The sequence below is a fragment of the Notechis scutatus genome, chromosome 4 (genome assembly GCF_049901735.1).
Source record: "Notechis scutatus isolate UNSWTSFEM ecotype Mainland chromosome 4, rNotScu1.2, whole genome shotgun sequence".
Taxonomy (NCBI): Eukaryota; Metazoa; Chordata; class Lepidosauria; order Squamata; family Elapidae; genus Notechis; species Notechis scutatus.
Window position 1 is genome coordinate 30,672,771 of NC_142012.1, and position 15,598 is coordinate 30,688,368.

General features: G+C 37.3%; 1 protein-coding gene across 14 annotated transcripts in view; it reads left to right on the top strand.

Moving 5' to 3' along the window:
• Positions 1-15,598, top strand: part of INPP4B (inositol polyphosphate-4-phosphatase type II B) — a 197,363-nt gene that overhangs the window by 23,671 nt on the left and 158,094 nt on the right. For 2 of the 14 annotated variants that reach the window (XM_087963095.1, XM_087963096.1), the window contains exon 3: positions 4,907-5,094. The exons of the other annotated variants lie outside the window; for them this stretch is intronic. The gene's annotated coding sequence lies outside the window, so the exon portion shown is untranslated. The remainder of the gene's footprint in view (positions 1-4,906; positions 5,095-15,598) is intronic. 14 annotated transcript variants of the gene reach the window in all.

Below are 15,598 nucleotides of genomic sequence, written 5' to 3' on the forward strand. Positions count from 1 at the left end.
CCAATGGAACAGCTTGCCTTCAGAAGTTGTGGGAGCTTCATCACTGGAAATTTTCAAGAAGAGACTGAACTGCCATCTGTCAAAAATGGTGTAGGGTCTGCTTAGGCGGGGGATTGGACTAGATAACCTACAAGGTACCTTCCAACTCTGTTAATCTATAATCTGTAATCTACTTCTGCAAGACTTCAATTTCTTTGTCCGGGTTTTTCTGACTAACAATTTTATTAAACGTCTCATGGAGTCTTTTTGCAGATATTTGCTGCAGTGTGGATATTCCAATATGTGATTGTTACTATTTTGTCACATCATTTGTTATAGTCAGTCTCTGTGTCCTTCCTCTGTGTAACTAGGTGGTCCACTGTTTCTTCAGATTCTTTGCAGTGGCATCATTTGCTGTCTCTTGCTTTTTTCTCAATTCTGCTTTCTATGCATTTGTTCTTAAGACTTGGTCTTGTGTGGCCAGAATTAGTCCCTCTGCTTTCTTCAATTTTCCTGCTCTTAACCATTCCTAGCTCTTGTTGTTATTTGCTTGCCTGCATTTTTTGCATACTGGCCATGAAATACCTTCTCTTGCCATGTGTCTTTTCTATTCTTCATTTGGTCTTTTTTTGAGGACAGTTTGGTGTCTCTAGTACTGAATAAGACCTCAGGGCATACTAGCTTCAGTATATCTTCTTCACTGTCTTTCATATATTCTTCCAGTGCTGTTTTTCCTTCTTCAGCTATCTGGTGTATTTGCAACATTCCATGTCTACCATTTTCCCTAGTAAGTAGAGTCTGTCAATATTGCTGTGTGTATGAAGGGCATGATTCATTAATATTATTTTTTGGTCTTCTTATTCAGGACTTTTAGTTTTGCTGGAGTCCAGTTCAGTATTTTAGCTGTGTATCTAATGACTGGAATTGCCCAGGTGGTAATTGCCTTGATGATATTTCCTCTGCTAATTTTGGACTTTTAAGATCTTCAGTCATGATGTATTCATTTCTAACCTTCTTTTTGACTTTTGTGTGCTTGATGTTGTCAGTTTGAAGGATATTCAGGCATTTGTAGTAATGTTTTTCATCCAGATTCTGGATACTATTTCCATGGTCTTAAATATATAGATCTAAAATTGTATGAATCAAGCTTACTGAATCAAGCCTATTTAGGCCTAAATAGGGAAGTTTTGTGGATTTTAGCTTCCCATCTTTCTTCAATCCCAGATCATTTGATCAGAGGGGTTGACTGGACCTTCTTGAATAGTAGCTTTGTAACTTTGTTCTTTGCTGTTGTTTAGTTGTTGTGTCCAACTCCTCATGACCCCATGGTCCAAGTATGCCAGGTCCCCTTGTCCTCCACTGCCTAAACTCATGCCTAAACACTGCCTAAACTCATTGACACTCTAACCATTTCATCTTCTGTTGTCCTCCTTTTGCCTTCAATCTATCCCAATGTTAGGGTCTTTTCCAATGAATCCTCTCTTCTCATTTTGTGGCCAAAATATTTGAGCTTCAGATTCAGTATTTGTCTTTCTCAAGAACAGCAAAGACTCAGGGTTGATTTTGTTTAAGATTGACTGATTGGATCTCCTTGCAGTCCAAGGGTCTGCAAGTGTCTTCTCCAACAACACAATTCAAAGGCATCAATTCTTGGATGTTTGTGGTTCAACTCTCACATACAATTTTACTGGGAAAACTATAGCTTTCACTATGTAGACCTTTGTTTGACAAGGTGATGTTGCTGCTTTTTAATATGCTGTCTAGGTTTGCCATAGCTTTCTTCTCAAGTATCTTTTAATTTCATGGCTGTAGTTTCCATCTGCAATGATCTTAGAGCCCATGAAAATAAAATCTGGCAATGCTTCCATTTCTTTCTCTTATATTTGCCAGGAAGTGATTTGATTTAAAGTATGTATTCAAAGAATGCACACAGCTTTGTTTTGTATGAAACTCAGAGTGGATAAAGAAAGATTGAAACCTTGAGATCTACAGTATAGTGTTAGACTCACTTAATTATTTGGAAATTATTTGGAACTTACCTATAGTATTTTTAACTTTAAAAAAGCTTTTTTGAAAGCATGTCAGAAAAAAGACAATTTTTCACTTTTATGTGTTAAAAGTAAATTGGATTTTCTATCTACTCGTGGTATTGATTTTATATCTCCCATAAACTCTGGGAACCTTTAAATTGTTGGTGATAGGATGACTGCTGTGATTGAGATATGTAAATCATAATCTAGTGTATTTTTGAATGCTGGCTTGAATTAGTCATATCTTTGGGCAGAGTAAGGAACCCACATCGAGCATAGTTGCTATGAGATAGAATTAGAAAGCAGAAGAAAAGTAGTGGAGGCTGGATAAATTAACACTCATACTACTGACCATGGTGTGGGCTTTTTTGTTTTAATGACAGGGCTTTCGCATAATAGTATTCTTATTACTTTTCAGAGTTGTAGTATTTATGTTTGCTGCATTCTATTTGATAAGTATGTCAGCAATGGTTGGTATTGCCTCCCTCCATCCACTATGGTCCATTACAACAATAAGCCATCCTATTTCCCTGCCCAAATCCAGAACTGCAGCAATATTTGTAATTCCAGAAATTTATATTGACAGGTATACCACTTTCATATAGGAACCAGTACAGAATTATTATAAATAATATCTATGTAGGATCACACAATATAATATTTAAAGATCACACAATAGTCTTAAAGAAAAGAAAATCACCTTGATAAGAAATTCTCAGCCCCAAATTCAGAGACATGTGTAAATCGTTCTCTGAGTTGATACAATGCTATGACTGCTTAGTATTTTTCTCACTTAAGATTAAAAAAAGCAAAAGTAGTTTGAGCATTGAGTCAAAAGAAAAAAAAGAAACCATTTTCCCTGCTTGTAGAGTTACAAAGACCAAAACTTTATAGTTAGAATATTTCTTTGTGCACATAAAAAGAGTTCTGTTTTTACTGACAAACCTAGCATAACATGATTTAAATCACATTTAAATTAATAGGAAAGTCAGTTTGAAAAAAAGATTAGTAGGTTAGTAATTTAGCTCTCTTATGAACCCTGCTAAAATAGATATGAAAAAACCCTAAGCTTTGGTAATGTCTGCTTTTTATGCATTTCAATCCTTAACATGATCCGTTTATTGTGTTCTGTGCTTGAATAGTTTGATTTGCCTGGAATATATATTATGAATGATATGAAAATAATATACTTCATTTTCATATTTTTTCATTTATTGATCTTTCATGAAGTTTATACTACTATGAGGTGTTTCTTATATAAAGGTATCATTTTGCAGATTTATTTTTACTAGCACATTTTGAGAGATTAATTTCAAACTCAGGAAGGAATTAAATTTTCTGGGAGAAGTAAAATATGATTCAGTAGTAAATAATAAATAAATATTCTAATGCAGAGAGCTACAGGTTTTTTTTTGCCATATGACTGCAATGATACTATTCTTCTTCTCAGAATAGCACTTGTATTATTTTATGAACAATGTATTTTTGTTTTAGAGTATAACTTTAATATGTTGTAAGCTCCCCCTGGGAAAATCTGATTAAAGGCAGTATAGGTATGTACCTGTGCAGAAAAAATGGAGAGAAGAATGAGAGGAAGGATAGGGACATTAAAAAAAAGATTGGGAAAGATAAATTCTACCTCTTGGGAGGGTAAAGTACTAGAGAGAACACAGAAGTAAACAGAAGTTAATATTTTCAACTACATTACAAATAAAGGGGAATAAAGAAAGATAAGAAATGAAAGTTGGAATGAGAGAAAATAAGGTAAGCAAAAAAACTTAAGCGAGAAAGAAGGGTAAAATATGAAGATTAAACATCAAGTAATGGCAGAGAAAACATGGAAAATTAATTTGTTCCAATTACAACATGTGGCTCAGCAAACCCTCAATTATATCTTTTAAATATATATTTATGTAAGCTCCATGAATTATCAAATATTCTCTGGGCAAATACAATGCTTTAAAGTTGTCAATAAATTAGTGTTTAATGTATTTAGAACTTCAAAGATATATACTATTGCTTCATCATGAAAGCTTTAGCAAAGTCTTGCAGATTGCTTGAAAGATCTGACTAATTGCTGTGTGATTGGCTTTTGCTTATAGCAATAAACTGGGTAAGAAATTCCAGCATTATTTTTTCTCAGAATGCATCTAGTTCTATTTTTCTCATACTGAGGATGTGTTAAGTATATGAATGATAATTTCATATGGTTGGGTACATAACTAAATAATAAGAAGCTAGAACAGGATATAATTTGTATTATTTGACAATAATGTACAGTATATCCTAATGCAAACAAAGTACAGTGCTAATAGTTACTCTTTTCTATCTGTATGATATTGTAGCTTCCATTGTACTAAGGTAGTCTTGACCATACAATGAAGTATAGTATAGTGTATTGTTTTTATAATTGTGATGTCCAATTATACATTATCAATGTCCATCTGCAGTAGCAGTGGGAGAGACTTTTAGCAACATCGAACTTTCCCGAAAAGAGACCCAGATTAAGAGACAGCCTCTCCTGAGATGGGTGAGCAAGGGGAAGAGGTTCAGAGTAGCTTCACCCTAGAATCCCTTAGGATAGATTTGGTTATTTAAAAGTTATAGCTTTAGTTTGGCAAGATTCTGTCCACTAGGGGTAAGCTAATAAAGAATTGAACTTAATTGGATTTTGCTGTTTTGTTTCTGGTCTTGAGCTATCAGTAATGCAACTTATACATTATATTCGACTATTCGACTATTATATAAGACTGAACATGTGATTTGTCCTTTACTCTTCATGAAATGAGTTCTCAGACTGATATTACTATTTGTAATATAGAACCTACTCAAACTTTCCTGAATATTTGAGTATTAATAACATTATTTGACACATGAAAACATTTCTTGTTGTCTAGGTGCTCAATTACTGGAAGGAAGAGAATGGGCTAATTTCCCATCATCTTATATATCACCATTTTGGTGCTGATCAGCAGATGGATTGTGACTCAATTGGCCAAATAATCTGAGGTTGGAAAAAAGATGATGATTTACACATAGTGGAAGGATTTCTGTCTCTTTACTGTTAACCATGCCAATGTTCTAGGTAAGAATCTGAACTACTAATGGTCAAAGCAAATTGGCATTAGATAAGAATCAACAGAATTCAAGGTGTGCTAGACTTAAATATCTTGTGGCTGCAAAGGGACTCGAGGCTGATCATGCGCTTGACCCCTCTCTCATGCCCAGCCTGGTCATCTCCTCCATCGGAACATTGTATAGTACAATAAAAAACAGAGAATTGTAAAATTCTTTCTTATAAATTCAGAACATAACTCTCTCCTCCCATTACGTCATTGAATCTTAAGATTAATATTAAAATAAATAAGAAAAAGTTCAGAACTGTACAGTCTGTATCCACAATATCTGCAGGGAGGAGTGGTTTAAAAGTGCTAGATGCCAGCACAATTAAACAGTGACATTGCACACATGTGCAAAGGTAAAGGTCTTTGATAGCACAATTGCTGCTGCCACAGTTGCTGTTTTGTATTTTTGACCCGACTCACCAGCCCCACCCACCAGTCACCTTTGGTTTTATCAGAGCAAATTGGTCAAGTGACTTGTTTAAAAACATTATCCCTAAAATTAAAGTAAATAAAAGTAAGGATGATTGAGGCAGGAATGTCAAAAGACTAGGGGTGGGTGGCAGTAATGAAACATTGATAGGGCTGGAAATGTTCAAGTTGAAAAAGAGGTTTTAAAGCTGATTTTCTAAAATGGCATAAACCAAACAGAAATAATCAGGTCAAGACATTGTGGTATGTTTGTGTGTATGTGCATGCCAAAGTGCTACTGGGATTTGTCGTTATTCTCCTAACAGATTATAACCATAATTAACTTCCCCAATATTAATACATTTTGCATAATTATTTCTCTTTGTCTTAATCTAAAATTTAAAAAAAGGATGTCATGAGCTTTAAAAGTAGTATATTGATTGATTTCTGCTTTTCTGACAGTTATATAAAATGAAAGGAGATTAAATCTTGCTTAGAGACAGTGCGGCCATTTTGATGTATGAGCTTAAGATACTTGATTTTGTTACATCTTTTGTATATGAAAATGTGTAAGTGCAGGAAAGATAAATTTTGGAGTTCTAATTCTGGAAATATAGCTTTGCAGGTTTATTTAATCCAAATTGATATTTCATATATAAAGTTCAAGAATTTTTGAACTTCCTTCAATTTGCTTAATCAACCAACATAACTCCATGAATTTAGGTGATATCAGACCATTTAGTTTACTAATAGCACACATAGAAAAATTATAGTAAGTGAATAACTTTCACAGAAAGACATAATAGAATGAATTTTTCTTCAATGATGTCATATTCAACAGATATTGTTTAAAATAACAATATCTCTCCAGGTTTCATAGGCATTGTCTCATGTACGATATTTCAGTTTTGGATTTTGAAGCATTTTAAAGTAGAATCATATTTACATCTTAGTCATCTAACAAATTAGTGTCTAATTAGTTGCAGTACCTTAATCAGCTAGCATTACATTTGAATTGTTATCTCAAGATGCCAGAGATGAACATTTTCTTAAATATATATTAACCTATTTCTGAGGGTTTTATTTTAAACCATGTTGATGGTTAAATGTGAACTTTATGTAATAAAACAGGAAGAGGTAGGGTCAATAATAAGTGTGCTAAATGAATATGGATGTAGGGCACAAATGAATGGCTGGTATAAATGAATGAGGATCAAATAAATATATAAATGAAGAATGAATGGATCAAGAGAAATAGATAATAATGAAAGTTATGAGAAATTATAAGATCCAAAAAGAATAGTCCAAAGAGCAAAAAAGCAGTGAGTAAACATTGTCTGGATGTGGTAGAAGCAAAAATGCTTTACAAAGACAAAAGGAATGAAATGATATAGTGAATTGTATTAGTAAAAAGATTTCTAGGAATACATTGTTTTGTACTCTTATTTTTATCCTTCATTTGTTGTCTGACTTTCTTGTTTGTGATTTTTGCTCTATATAATTTGGCTTACCTGAAAATGTCATGCATACGTAAGTATCCACCCGTCTTTCTCCTTTAGTTCTTTTTTTACCATCTTTTAAAAGAATTTTGGCAAGAAATTCTATAAAGGGTTCAGGACCTTATCTCTGTCTGACTCTCAGCTGAAAAGAGGAACAAATTTGGTGTAGAGGAAAAAGCTGGCAAAGTGAGGACAAGTTTAAAGATTAAAAAAATCCAGAAAAATGTCCCTATTAGAATAAATTGCCACCCCTTGGAATGTTACTGATAGCTCCTATCTTAAGTCCTTTTCTCTCTTTTTCCCTTCCCCCACACTGAAACTGTTATTGAGGAGTTGTATAAAATTCTGAACATGTTCTGCATGTTTTCCCTTCCTTCTTATAGTACCTATTTCAATTTCATAAGACTTTGGGACCCATAGTTGGACAGCTGCATGCACTCAGCAACCTTACAGTATGTATAATTCTGATTTAGAAAATGAAGATGAATTAGAGATTCGTGCATGCCTTGAATATATTTCTTTAATAAATATTCAAGAAATATTCAAGAATAGGAATACATCCAAAGATGCAAAAATATATTTGACAGTCAAGAGCACTTTAGAATGAATGGTGCCATTTATTATGCATGCTGTTTAAATATTTCCTTTTCTTTCAACAGCCTGAGTGGTGTCCGGTGCAATAAAAATACAGAATTACTCTGTAAAGGTACAGACAAGTAAAACTCCTGGTGATACATGCTACTAAGTTCTGCTGGCATATCTTTCAGGTCCCAGATCTAGCTGACAACTCCAATATTTTTAAAGCTTTCGCATCTAAAACAAACCAAGCTCAATTTGCAATGGTCTACAGACTAAGCCAGGTGTTGCTACTATTACTATGTAAAATTTAAGACATCTTGTCATAATTTCTTTTAAAATCAAGTACACTGTTCATCAGTAAAGCTTAACGTTTATTTTTTTGGTTTATGATGTTGGTCCAATCTTATGACATATAACTATCTTTTCTCCATGGAACGGTTCCGAGCATCCAGGTCAGGGAAGTACTTCCATCTGTCATCCAATAGGCTGAGCAAAGTTCTGAGGACAATCCCTTGTCGTTTTCCCCCAGTTTAGCTCAGTCTATCATACGAGCTAGACGTGAGCAATTTGCTGACCAGGATCTTCGAAACCCTCAGATAAAGCCATCTGGGCTTTTTAGAATTTTCAAAGAGTTTTTTTTAGAATTTTACACCTTTTAGAGAAGAAGCCGCTATTTGACAGCTTAACATCTGTTTGTCGGTTGCAGCAGGTCCTTTTCAGGACCGCAGCGGTGTGAAAAGCTGCACCAAAAATTACAGTAGCCGGCGCCATTTGATCAGCCTTTATGCCAAAATCTAAACGGCCAAGGCTTATTTCTGACAATCTACAGCTTTCTGCATTGGAGCAGCTGTCCCCCTTGCTAGACTTCAGCATAGAAAGCTTGCAATACTTGGGCTTGTGCATTAGGCACTAAGAGGATTTTTTTTTTAAAAAAAAATTCCCTCTCTTCTTAGCCTGAGACAAGCTGGACAGTTGTTAGCTCGCATACAGGCCATTGCCAGCCTGCATTCTTAAAGCTGTCTTCACCAATTGTATTAATTATATGAGAGCTACAGGCTGAGGCCTAATTTGAATTTTGGAAGCCTCAGCCATTTCAGGTCAGCTTTAAACTTGTTTGGGTTTTGTTTTTTGATTTTTTAGAATTTGATTTTGATTTTTAAAATAAAAAAAATTTCAGATTTTTTTTTGATAATTTGAAAATATTTTTTTTATACAAGGATTAGACTCATTTGACAGTAGTCCCTACCCACAAGTCGGAGCAGACTCTCAAGTGAAACAGGAGCCAATAATTAGCCACATCTTACCATTAAATGTGCCTTTTTCCAGGTGCTCAATGGAAGCAGAGGGCTCTTTTTGCTCCAGTGAGTCAGGATCCAGATTATCTGTCAGAACAAAGTCTAGAAATAATACCAAGGCCTCTTGCTCCCAGAAAACCTCAAAGACAGTGGAAAAATACAAAAAATGCCGCCAAAAGGCTCTGGAAAAACATTGGAGAAGAGCATTTGGGAGGCTGAAAAACATTGACAACCAGCCTCCCCAGCCATAGTGGCACATTCTCCGGGGCCCCTTTTAGCCCCCCCTTGGACCTTTTGGCCAACAACAGGGGCGGCGACAACCTGAGAGGCCTACCCTGGTCACCAAGAGGAACACCTGAGGTCCTCGTTACTTTACTCAGGCCCTGTGACCAAACATTGGAATCATGAGTGATTCAATGTTCTTGGTTGATTTGTCAGCAGGGAAAATAATCTCAGCATACCAAGAAACTCAGAATTGCACCTGAGGCTACCTTCACCCCAACTGCAGCGGGGCTCCAAGCAGAGGAATTATTCTCCAGGAGATTCCTCACTCCATGCAGTTCTGGATGTCGGAAGTGATAAGACAGGGCATCGCCAAGGGTGTGTAACAAACCTGCCAGATGAGATCTCAGGTGTCAGGACCTATCCATCAGCAAGGGCACCCTCAACCCAGACAAATCAAGGAGAACTTCCCTGATTTCCAGTTACCACCATCCCAACCCATGCAATCGATGAGAAACCTACCTGAATTTCAACCACAATCTCATCCCTTGCACTACATTGGGGATGCTGCAGAGAGTCAGGGCATTTCCTCTCCTGTCTCAGTTGGATCTGACTGCTCTTCGTCGGAGGAAGAGGGACAACTAGGCAAGGACATATCAGAGGATGAAGGGATAGCCCTGGAACAGCCTGTATTCACTGGATTGTTCCATCCTCAACTCAAGTCCTTGTTCAAGGCCAAAAGCACAGAATGCCTTGATAATCCTACCAATCCTTTTGAGCACACCTTAAATGTGGCAGAGTCAGAGGATTTGGTTTTTTCGGAGCCAGAAACAGAAACGGAGGTAATACTGGTCCCAAAAATGTTTATAGACATGGTCAAACAACAGTGGGTTTCCACAGGCTCTTATCCCAACCCCACAGGTCACGATAGGAAGTTCTATAATCTGGCTCAAGATTTGTCAGGATCACTTCAGACCCATTAATTGATGAGCCAGTGGTGACCCTAGCAGCTTCCTCCACCATGCCCAGTGAGGCGGAGAATGCCTTAAAACTGGAGGATAAGAGGGCAGAGTCGGCACTCCATAGGGTGCACCAGGTGGATGCCTGAGCCATTAAGGAAACCACAGCGGTGTCCTTTTTCAACTGCACTTCTCTAAGATGCCATGTGCAGGAATCAATTCTGGCCAATAACATTAGAGCCCACCAGGACATAGCAAAAATAGTGGCAGCCATAGAATTGTCCACTAACGTTACTCTTAATGCTATTAAGTTCTCATCCTGAGCAATAGCCTCTCAAGTGACAGCCCGGTGTCTGCTATGCCTCCGCCATTGGCAGGCAGATACCAAACATAAGTGGAAATTAGCAGCCACCTCGTTGATGGGACTAAACTGTTTGGACTCTGTCCTGGTAGAAACACAAGATATTACCTTTGCAGTCCCGGAGATCAGATTACCACCCTGTTCAGTCCTTTCAGAGGACTTTCTTTCAAGCCCCTTATCAAGGGAACTAAATACTTCTCAAAGGGTGTTTATCTTTACTATCCAAATAGTAACGATCAGCTTATGTTTATGAACTGAAATGAAGCTTTTGAAATATGAAGATTTATTCCTTTCTAATTTATCTGGAGTGTTTATTTGTATGTTTGTTTGTTTAATGCCTCTTCAAAGGTGATAATTATAACTTGTTGTTTACTCTAAAGCAAATATTAACTTAGACATTAGGACACTGTGTTCTAGCACGGGATGTTTGACCTCCCACTTGGCTTCTTCTGCTTGTGAGAGCCAAGGTTTGTTTAGAATCCATGTCTGTTTACAGCTTACAATTTCAGACTAGCTTGAGAGTGAAAAGCAGCATTCCCAATTTGCACATGACATTAAATCAATCAAACAAACTTCTTGCATGTTTAAATCTCCCCCCCCCCCAAAAAAAAAAATTAGGACAAGTGACTACAGAGCAAAGCCCACCAACATTCCTATATAATCACAATTAAATGGAATTGTAAATGCAGGCTTGTTATTAATTGGATTGTTGTGAATCATATAATGAATGCTGCCTTTTATCATATTGAAAAACACGCAGAGTGTAATTTACTGTTCTGATTTACTGAAATACACATTTTCTTTTTCTCTTTTGCCAAACCATTAAATTTCTACACTTAAGTAGATGAGATTATGACCAATGCTGATTTATCAGAACTGCATCCATCTTCTTGAAATATTGTATTTCTATTGTTTATTTTAATCACCACTGAATCATCTCTAAAGTTTAAATCTTATGTCAGATACTTACAAAAATTAGAGACACATAATAGAAGAATAGAAAGGCTTCAGAATTTATAGGAAATATAATTATTCTTTTCTGTATATGCTTTTATCCTAGTATTCTCTTCTCTGTGTTTTGCATCCTCTTATATTGATTTGAAGTTTAATGTATCATTTTTCAAAGTCTGGACCTCAGTGCCAGTTCTAACAAAATAAACTTTCTAGTAGCTTAGTATCTGCTGTTTCTTTAAAAAGAAACCCTCTGATGGACCCTCTAATGCAGTGATCCCCAACCTTTTTGACGCCGCGCCCGGTACCGGCATCAGCTGGGCGCCTGCCCGGTACCGGCATCAGCTGGGCGCCGCGCCCGGTACCGCAGCATCAACTGGCGCCGCCATCTTTTTGACGAAAAAGTGCTTCCGGTGACCTCACGGAAGCACTTTTTCGCCAAAAGATGAGTGGCGCAGCGCCCGGTGAGCTTTTTCAGGTAGAAATGGCTTTCTACCCGGAAAGCGCAGCATCGAAATGAGCGCCGCCATCTTTTTTTGATGAAAAAGTGCTTCCGGTGAGCTTTCTACCCGGAAAAGCTCACCAGAAGCACTTTTTACCAAAAAGATGGCGGCGCCCAGCAACCAGCGGCCCGGTAAGACTTGTTCATGTGGACGGTACGGTCCGCGGACCAGCGGTTGGGGACCCCTGCTCTAATGGAAACCAGCATGCCATAATTGTGTGGGTGTAGTTTTCACCCTGAGGAATGTTAATACTTGAAACCACTTTGCTATTCATATGGACCATTGCCTTCTTAATCATTGCTTATTTTGGACTTTGCTTAAACCTTTCTGGAAGTAAAAACCTACATTTACTGTACAGTGTATCTGTGTGCTCTGTGTGTATTATTCCAACACTACTCTCTATACGTCTCCCTATATGCGCTCATTCTCCTAACGGGGAATTACCTCAAAAAACTGTATACCTGATTTTCCTGTTCTTATGGATGGTAACCCTCACCGTATGGAAGGCACTAAAATTGTTGGAGGACAGCAAATAGGTGTCAGCGGTCATCAAACTTTCCCATGAGTAAGCTCACAATAGATCTTGGTCAGAAAGGCAAAATGCTACATTGAGAACTTTGTTTCCTAAAAAGGATGAACATGGATTATGTTTAGTGATATAAATATTCAAATGTAGTGCATCTTAGGGAAGGGTGAGAAGACAATAAAACCATTGAGTTATTTGCACAATATTCTGTGGGTAAATTGGATGTGGTCCGAAGACGTGACAAGAACAACACTTTGTTGGTTAGATCCATGCTCCACTTCCTTTGGCTTTGGCAATGAGGGATGAATAGTGGGATATGGGAGCTGACCAGTGCTTCTTTGGTAGAACGTGTGGTTATAGCAGCTCTGAAGAATGCTTTAATGCACTCTATCCTGACAACTTTCACTGTATCTCCAGTTTTGCCTTTTGGGAAAGTTGGTGGGAAACATAGATGGACAAGGATAATGGCCTATGTCGCAAATGCAACTATCATGTTAACAATGGTATTATTAAGCTTGATTACCACTGGGTGGACAATGGAGATTTTAATAGCATATGTGAGAACAGCACGAATTCTGAGTCTGAATAGAAACGAGTTTTGCTTTCATATGGGAAGCTTATATCCCAATTGTTTCTCTAATAGGTAGCACACCAATTTGGGTCAAAGTAAATAGTCTTCTGTGTGTAACATAGAAGGCATTAAAGAGCTATCTAGGGAAAAGGTGCAGTTGTGCTGTAAAGGGATGACATATTTGGTTCTGTTGTTTTAGATATCTAGATCCTAAATCCTCTGCTTAATTCAGCCAAGGTTTTATTAAGTCCCACAACAGGGAGTGCTGACAAGGTTAGACTGCAGTATGTCAGAACATAATTAATTTGTCTTAAGGTGGAAAACAGCCTATGAAATGGGTCTACAGACTTGCTTCAGCCAGAATCTAAGACAGCAAAATCTTAAATCAGGTCCCAAGGGAAATACAGCCTAATTCTAGTTATGTTAGAACATTAAAAGTTGAAAAGGAATTTGTAGGAAGATTTGCAAGTATTTTGATTGAATTGCTTCTAAACTAGAACTAAACTTGTACATGCATAGCTGAGCACCATACAACATCAAACCCAGAGCTGTAGCTTTAAATATTTTAATAGCTTCTGGGACATAATTATTACAAAATTAATGTGCAAATTTAGCATTTGCAAGGAACAGTTTTGGGGCTTTTACTAGAAGCTCTTTTGTTTGAATAGATTATCATTATCAGATAGAATACTGAAAACTGATATCTAGATATTTAAGGGATTTTATTTATTCATTCATTTAGTATGCCACCCATCTAACTATCAAAAGTGACTCTGAGCATTTTACAATGCCATATAAGCATAAATATAAAAAACATTAACATGAAAAAAACTTAAATAAAGGTTAAAAACAAGAGAAGTAATGGTGCAGGGATGCCTTTTGTCTCTCACTCAACCAACCATATAGCACGCTGCCATCAGGGCCACAGGCCAACCCAAGTAAGTAAGAGCCAAGTTACCTGCTAGATGAATCTACTGTTGATTGTCTATAACAGGGGTGTCAAGCTTGCGGGTCGGATGTGTCACGCCCACCCTCATTTTAGCGAAATCATGTGACAACAATGTGTTGTTGAGAGTTTGATATCCCTGATCTATATAATTAGGGCGTTAAAGTACTTTCTAAAAAATACCAATATTTTTTGTTTTGTAGTTTATTTCATGGTGATCTCTTGAACGGAAAAATGATAAAGAGTTTTAAGGCATCTTTAAAGGTCTACTTGGGGTACTGACCTTTTGGCTGCATCATCAAAGGAGAATGGGGGGGGGGCAAGGCATGGAGGATGGAACTCTGGCTTAGCAAATGCCCATCAATAGTGCTAATATAAAGCTTAAATAATAGTGGTGCAATTACAGCCTTGTTTAATACCTTTGCTAATAGTTGTGCTATGATGGGCAGCTTTATTAGTTTAAGAAGATGGCAGACTATTGTTCCTCCAGAGGCATTTTTGTAGAACAAAATCAAAGGGTGTCTTTGGATCTCTAAAGTCTATATAATGATATGTTATCCATTCAGTCCGATTCTTAATGATTCTATGGGCCAGGTCTCACCACATCTTCCAATCTTGCACTACTACTTCGAATTTTTCCATGTTCTGGCTGGCACCAGCTTTGATGGTAACTAGCCATCATGTTCTTTGACAGCTTGGTTTCTTTTTATTGCTAGCTTTTCCAAACATAATTGCTTTCTGCAGTGAATTCTCCCGATGGTATGACCCAAGTAAGTAAGATGCAGCTTTGTGATATTGCCTTCCAGTGACATGTCCAGCACTCTAGTACTTGCTTGTTAGTCACCTTTGCTGTCCAAGGAAATACACATGAGCCTTTTTTAGCTCAAATAAGTCATTTTTCCTCCTGTCTTGCTTTTTTAAGCTCCAGCTTTCACAACCATAGGTAGCTACAGGTAACACCATAGCACGGACTAACCTACGTTTTAGCCCTGAAGCCATATTGGAGCAACTTCAGGGCTGCCACAGTAGTTGAAGCCGTGGGAACTGGAGGGGGGGAACCAAGGGCATTCTCACCAGGTGCTGGGAAGGCGTGGACTGAATCCAGCTGGAGTTGGGACTGTGACCTAGTTGGACCATGTGATGGATGTGTGACCTGGCAGCGAGGACTTTGGACTTTAGTTTGAGTGGGGAAAACCTTGTGTCTTTCAGAGTCAGGTTTTCACCAGCTGTGCCAATATGACATTCCTAATAAATCCATACTTTGAGGAAACTACAGGTCTCAGAGTTTTGATTGTGTTGGGCTTGTTACTTGGAATCCTGACAATATGTTTGGTTGCCAGAGTGATATGCTTGCTTTTCCATATTTAGCTCATGTTCATTATTGCTGTACGACCCAGTGCAATCCGACATTTTATTTCTGTGCTCCATTCAACCCTTAGAGCTATTTGTGATTCTAGGAAAGTTAATTTTTCCATATATTCTATCACTTTACCATCAATTTCTATTTTGATGTTTCCATTCCTTGCAGTTGTTCTGAACTTGGTCTTTTTAATGTTCAAAAGAGACCAAAATTCTCACTTTTTTCTTTGATTTTCTTGATCAGATGTTCCAGGCCTTCTTTTGTTTCTGAGAAGAGAGTTGTAT